Source organism: Cebus imitator, unplaced genomic scaffold, assembly GCF_001604975.1.
Source record: "Cebus imitator isolate Cc_AM_T3 unplaced genomic scaffold, Cebus_imitator-1.0 Scaffold354, whole genome shotgun sequence".
NCBI classification, from domain to species: Eukaryota; Metazoa; Chordata; class Mammalia; order Primates; family Cebidae; genus Cebus; species Cebus imitator.
Genome location: NW_016107669.1, coordinates 285,360 through 293,223, shown reverse-complemented (window position 1 = coordinate 293,223; position 7,864 = coordinate 285,360).

The following is a 7,864-nucleotide window of genomic DNA, read 5'->3' as shown; positions in this document are numbered from 1 at the left end:
ACCCGCCTCGGCCTCCCAAAGTGCTGGGATTCCAGGCTTGAGCCACTGCGCCCGGCCTATATATGTATTTTTAAAGCTAAGACCAACAAAAAGAGTTTTGAAGAGAGAAGTATGTGGTAGGGCCAGAAGAGGGAGAAGTTTTTGACTAAGAAGAGCAAGGTACGGAGGGAGACAGACACTAATAGGACAAAAAATGCAACATTTACCAAGGAGGGCAAGAAAGCAGAACAACTGAAGTTGTATCACAGAGGAAATCATATGTAAACAAAACCCCCTCAAATATTAACAGAGAAACACAAGTACGGTAGCAGGGACGCCCAAGTAGGGTAGTACCAAACAAAAGATTGCCTAGATGATTTACATCAGGATACATGTTCATGGCTAACTGAGCTTTATTATTCAGTTGAAATAATGACTTCCGGAAGTGACTTAGGAACGCTGTTCATAATGTTTTAAGAATACTGGAGGAAAATGCCAAAATACAACCAAAGACTTTTATGATATCTTCATGACAAGATGTAGACATTTGGACTGGCTGATAACATAGGCCAATTCGCATCTGAAAATCAAAGAAGGCTATTTATTGGATTGGGAAAAATTTAGCAAAAGTTCTTGGTGATATGACATAAGGTATTGTATTCAATCACGTCCTCTTTTCCCTTTTTCTAAGCCAAAATTTAGCTGCATTGAATTTTACATTTAATTAGATGTAGAAATTTCACAAATCTGAAAGGACTAATTAGCATGCTGAATGATAGAAGCAGGGTCAACAGAACTTGACACGTTAAATCAAATAGCCTAAGTTAATATCATTAAATGTAAGTAAAAATAAACATAAAATCCCATATTTCAGATTAGATCAATATCTTATCAATAGAAAGAGGAAATCTTATTAAATTGTAGTTCATGTGAAAATGACATAGATTTTTACTTAGTTGAATGATCAATATGACCAGACTTAACAGAAAAGCAAATGCTATTCATTTTTTTCCTTTTCAGGCAGGTAGACTTGTTTTATTGAATGATTGATTTATATAATTGATGAAGCCACTATGAAACGACAAGAGAAGGGAAGATTTATTTCTCGTTTTAATCTTGATGATCTTCTCCTTCTTGGTCTGGAGGTGCTCCTCGTGGTACTTACCTGCTCCTTTGATCTTAGACCTATGAACTTCAGCCTTGTCTGCTAGAAGCCCTTGTAGGCCTTCAGCATTTAGACATATTCCACGAGAATCCACTTGTTTTTGAACACATTTCCCTTTGTGTTCAAGTATGGGCTATGAAACACATATGGTTAAACTAGATCCACAGCATTTTCTGAGCAGCAGGTGCAGAGATCTCATCCTTCACATTCAAATTAGCTTCTTGGGCAATTGAGCCTTGACAATCCTTTTTTGCTTACCTACGCTTATATGGCTGCCCTTTCAGGGAGCCAAGGTATTTTTCTGGCATCAATCCTAGAATGAAGAGTCACAGGCTTGCCAGTGTTCAGGCCATCTTTGATCAGTTTCTGGATCTGCTGGAGACGTTGGCTTTGGTGATTACATTGGTATTGCCCAGGTCTAACCAGTCCTCCTTTTAGTAGCAGGGACTCTGGAGATGAGCCTTTTCTGAAGCTTCATGGCTGTTGTTCAGTTTCCAAGAAGCAGTTTTAGTGACTAGATTCCAAGAGATGCTCATCCTGTTGTAACCATATGGTGACCCACATTCTTGGGGTCCAGCCATCTAACACACACTTACACCTAGGGCCTCCCAGAAGTAGATGATCAGTGCTACATGGCAATAAGAGATACATAAGGACTTGAGAAAGTTTGTCTACTATTTTGTCATATTTGCATTTTATTTCAGGTGTCACATTTTGTTATGCTTAAATTTTAATTCTGGCACTACGTTTTTGAGGCATTGACAACTGTAGGATAACTGGGTGAAGGAGAGGTTTATTTTATTTCAACGCTCATGTTCTAGAGTTGTAAGATTTAGAAATGTTTAGGTGTTGAAAAAATTGATGTATAAAATCCTTTTCAACAACCCTGCTAGGCAGGTGTTATTACTCCTTTTTGTGAAGGTGAAAAACAAAATCTAAGAGAGGTCAAGTTACTCACCTACAGTTGCACAGCTGGTTAGTGTCAGAGTCAATATCTGAACTCATCCAGCTCTAACTGTAAAAATCCAGGTTCTTTCTAATGTATCATTCATCTCATTGTGTTCAAATAAATATTTTCTTTTTCTGGTTTGTTAATGTTAAAATATGAAAAGAACTATCAGGATACAAACATTTAAAACACATTTAGTGATACTTATGAACTACTCTATATTAAAAAATGAAAATATAGTAAACAAAATATTCAATTTGATAAATAGTAAATACCCCTATGTACAATATTGAAATTTATTTCTTCCAAATATGCCTATGTTTCTTCTAATTGATTCTCTACAGTCTGGAACTTTATTATATGTAATCCTAATAGAAGTATGTAAAATTAGAGCTTTCAAAATGAGTACAGTTTTGTGGCTGAAAGATTACTGTATATAAGCTTAATGTATTCTAAGGAAACTATACTTAATTCACTTTCAATAGGCTCAAGGAAATATCAATAAACAAGCATATTAATTTCATATGATAATGGATATATATATATACACATAAGTATATTTTATAGAAAATAAAATGAACAGAGAATTGAAAATTGTTAGTATTTTAGGCTGTGTGGTTTCTCTGGAGACATAAGCACAAATACCAAAAACTTGTATCTAAAGCCACTGTAATAGCCACTTCAATTGACAAATGTTGGTTCATGGCTCATTTAAATGCACATTTTAATTAAAAATTATGAATAAAGGCCGGGCACGGTGGCTCACGCCTGTAATCCCAGCACTTTGGGAGGCCGAGGCGGGTGGATCACGACGTCAAGAGATCGAGATCATCCTGGTCAACATGGTGAAACCCCGTCTCTACTAAAAATACAAAAAAAAATTAGCTGGGCATGGTGGTGCGTGCCTGTAATCCCAGCTACTCAGGAGGCTGAGGCAGGAGAATTGCCTGAACCCAGGAGGCGGAGGTTGCGGTGAGCCGAGATCGCGCCATTGCACTCCAGCCTGGGTAACAAGAGCGAAACTCCGACTCAAAAAAAAAAAAATTATGAATAATAATTTAAATATTTCCCTTACCCACCTAAATACAACATAGCCATCTCCCTTAAGAAGGGAAATTGCGGTCTCTCAGAAGAGACCTTAGTGTCTGTATTCTATAAACTTATACTGGTAATTATCTCTTAAAACGGGGGAACGCTATTGCATGAACTTTTCTACATCTGTTTCAAACACTTCCCCACTGCCACCACCACAACCATCAACAAGACACTTCTACAATGATCGATAGTGTGGTCATTTCTTGGTCAGCATCCTTGAACTGCTGGAGTTCCTGGACTGGGGGGGGAAAAATGTTCAGTATTCAATGTGAAAACCCTGGCTGTCTGCTTCTTAGAGGAATATGTATTTGGTTTTGATTTCAGCATAATACCATCCAGTGGCTGGAAACAGGACTACTGAACTAACAGCCAACAGCAACATGTCCTTCACCTGGAAAAGGGTCATGCAGGGATTAGGTGTAGGTGTTGGGAGAAGAGTGTTGAAGGTGGGTTTCTGTAATCTGTGAAGTTCATTGGCAAGGGCTAAAATGCTGGCTGTGAGCAAGGGGAATATGATCTTAAATAAACCTAGTGGGGAAGAGAAGTATTTTAAAACATTCTTCCGGACTTTGGTTTCTCCCATCCTCCTTTCGCCTACGAAATCTAGATTAATGGATGAAATTTTTGTAATTATTTTTTATTTTCCTATACTTTTATTATCTTCGTTTTTATAGATTGGACCTGAATAAGAGTTTAAATGAATGAGTGATATTATTATCTGTGTGGTGCCATGGTTAGGAATGTAGGCTTTACCAGAGACAGTCTGGGTTTGAATCCTTTCTTTGTATTCTAGTCAAGGCAATTTTCTGGGCACAAGGAATGTAGAAGCAAATGAAATAGCAAAAATTCCTGCTTTCACAAACCACACTTACTAGCTCTAGGACATTAACTAGTCTGTAACTCGGCTTCCTCTCCAGTAGGAATCATAAGTGTCCCCACTTTTTTGGCCTGATTGAAGTGTTAAGAGAACTAATGCACAAAATAATGCTTAGAACTAAGCTTTGCACATAGAAAGCATTTAGTAAATGTGAACTCTTACATGTAAGACCATATTTTTCTCCTTTGTTTTCTGTTAATTTGAATTGTGAAGTAAAAGCATAGCAGAATCTCCGGAAGCTCCTGCACACAGCCCTTTTCTCAGCCTCTGCTTTCAAGGGATCCCAAACTTAGACACAGTCCTTCATGGATGATATTTGCTCCACATATCTTCTCTCACTTTGTGGCTTGCATTTCACTTTTTAATAGGATCTTTCAATAAAAATAAGTTATTAATTTAAATCTAGATCAATTTCTCAATCTTTTTTAAATTTTTTATTTATTATTATTATTTTTAAAGATGGGGTTTCACCATGTTGGTCAGTCTGGTCTTGAACTCCCGACCTCAGGTGATCCGCCCACCTTGGCCTCCAAAGTGCTTGGATTACAGACATGAGCCACTGCGCCTGGCCCAATTTCTCAACCTTAAGGCTGTTTTTTTTCCTTCTATATTCTGGCTATGAAATTCTTCACTACCCCAATATCGTGAAAACATTCTTCTATATTTTCGAAACCTTTATTTATTTATTTATTTATTTATTTTTTTTGAGACGGAGTTTCGCTCTTGTTACCCAGGCTGGAGTGCAATGGCGCGATCTCTGCTCACCGCAACCTCCGCCTCCTGGGTTCAGGCAATTCTCCTGCCTCAGCCTCCTGAGTAGCTGGGACTACAGGCACGCGCCACCATGCCCAGCTAATTTTTTGTAGTTTTAGTAGAGNTTTAGTAGAGACGGGGTTTCACCATGTTGACCAGGATGGTCTCGATCTCTTGACCTTGTGATCCACCCGCCTCGGCCTCCCAAAGTGCTGGGATTACAGGCTTGAGCCACCGCGCCTGGCCCCGAAACCTTTATTTTTAACTATCACATTTAGAATTACAATTCATCTGGAACTGATTTTTATGTGTGGTGAGAGATAGAGAAATGTTTCCTATTTTTTACACAGGAATGTATAATTGACTGTGGCAGGCAGAATGATGGTCCCACAAATATGTCCACGTCCTGATCACTGGAGACTGTGAATATGTTACCTTCATGGCAAAGAAGACTTGGCAGATGTGATCTTGAGATAAGGAGATTGTCTTAGATCATGTCAGCGGACCCAATCTGATTAAATGCGTCCTTAAAATGGAAGAACAATTCCAGGCTGTAGTAAGAGGGGACTGTGACTAGGGAATGATAAAGAGACATAATATTGCTCACTTTGAAGATGGAGAAAGGGGTCATGAGCCAGTGTAACAGACGGTGGGAATGTGAGTGGTCTTTAGAAGTTGGAAATGGAAAGGAAATACTTCACTCCTAAAACCTCCAAAGAAGAACACAGCTCTACCAACACTTTGATATTAGCCCTGTGAGACCTGTGCTATACTTCTGACCTAACTGATATTGTTTTAAGCCATTAAGTTTGTAGTTATTTGTTACAACAGCTAAAGGAAATGAATACATTGGCCTGGCATTATTTATTAAAGAAACCATCTTTACCCATTCTTCTGCAGTTACACTTTTGTCATAATTGCATAGCCTGTTTCTGCATCTTTCAGTCTGCTTCAATAGTCTGATGATCTGCTTTTGTGCCAGTACTATATTCTTTTAATTTCTGTAGCTTTACAATAGGACTTAGTACTCAGTAGAGCAAATTCTCTTCTGGTGTTCTCCTTTAACAGTGACTTGACTATTGCCTCGATATAAATGATATCATCAGCTTGTCTATGTCTTAATAACAACAAAAATAACTTACAGGATTTTGGCTAGGATTGCATTGGCTTCATGGGTCAATTCCAGAAGTTGACATTTTTATAATACTGATTTAAAAAATCTAGAAATTCCATTTGACCCAGCAATCCCATTACTGGGTATATTCCCAAAAAAGTATAAATTCTTCTACTATAAAGACACATGCACACGTATGTTCATTGCAGCCCTGTGTACAATAGCAAAGACCTGGAACCAACCCAAATGCCCATCAATGATAGACTGGACAAAGAAAATGTGGTACATATATATCATAGAATACTACGCAGCCATAAAAAATGATGAGTTCGTGTCCTTTGTAGGGACTTGGATGAATCTGGAAACCGTCATTCTCAGCCAACTGACACAAGAACAGAAAGCCAAACACTGCATGTTCTCACTTATAGGTGGGTGTTGAACAATGAGAACACATGGACTCAGGGAGAGGAGCATCACACACTGGGCACAGTTGGGTGGGGTAGGGGCTAGACAGCTGGGGGTGGGGAGGGTTAACATGGGGAGAAATGCCAGATATAGTATTCACATAAAGCAAAATTCAAAAAAGAATCTATTTCTGTTCTATAATTTACTTGATCATCCTTAATTTTTCTTAATAATGCTTATAGTTTTCTGTGTAGAGGCCTTGTACATACATTTTGTGTTATAGATCTCTAAGTGTTCAACATTATTTGATTATGTCATGAATGGCATATTTTTTTCTGTTTTTGCTAGCATATAGAATTGATTTTTGTATATTGACTTCACATCCAGTATCTTTGCTAATACATTTCTAAATTCTAAAACTACCTGTAATTCTTTTGGAATATTTACACATACAACCACATAACTGTAAATAATGGTTTCAAAAAATAATAAAGATAACGTCTTATTAGTGTATTTTTAGGTCTCAAAGTATTAGGATTATTACTGGTAATGTGGAACTATTCACAGTTTTAAAAAATATAGAGTCCATCAATAAACAAAAGTTATTGCCATGCTTTAAGTCGATGCATATCAAACTTGTACTATTTAAGCTGTAGCATTGCTTCCATTATAAATATACCTGAAAATCATTAATTAGTAGGTCAGCAATTTGAAATTAATTTTCATCAGTTTCAGAAAAGGATGAGGCTAAATTTAGCTTTCTTTTCACAGTTAAAAGGCAGAAAGTTAAATAGCATTAGAAAGGTTAAGACGACGCCAGGCATGGTGGCTCACACCTGTACTCCCAGCACTTTGGGAGGCAAAGGTGGGTGGACACTTGAGGTCAGGAGTTCAAGACCAGCCTGGCCAACGTGGTGAAACCCTGTCTCTACTAAAAATACAAAAATTAGCCAGGTATGGTGGCACATGCCTGTAATCCCAGCTATTCAGAAGGCTGAGGCAGGAGAATCACGTGAACCCCAATGATGGAGGTTCCAATAAGCTGACATAGCCATTGTACTCCAGCCTGGGCAACAGAGGGAGAATCTGTCTCAAAAATAAAAAACAAAAAGAGGTTAGAAGCTATATTCGCCAACTTCTTATAGCTTATCTCAACTAAAACCCTCATTACTTCATTGAGTTAACTTTTTTTTTTAATAGATGTTGCTTCACTCTGTCGCCCAAGCTGGAGTGCAGTGGTACCATCTCGGCTCACTGCAACCTCCGGCTCCATGTCTCAGCCTCCTGAGTAGCTGAGACTACAGGTGTATGCCACCATGTCCGGCTAATTTTTGTGTTTTTAGTAGAGATGGGGTTCACCATATTGGCCAGGCTGGTCTTGAACTCCTGACCTTGTGATCCGCCCACCTTGGACTCCCAATGAATTAACCTTTTAACCAGCCTACCTTCCTCTAAGCCTGTGTTGTGTTTCTTCATAATATTAAAAAGATATTATTTTCTCTTTTAAGTAGACTTTACTTCTCTTTT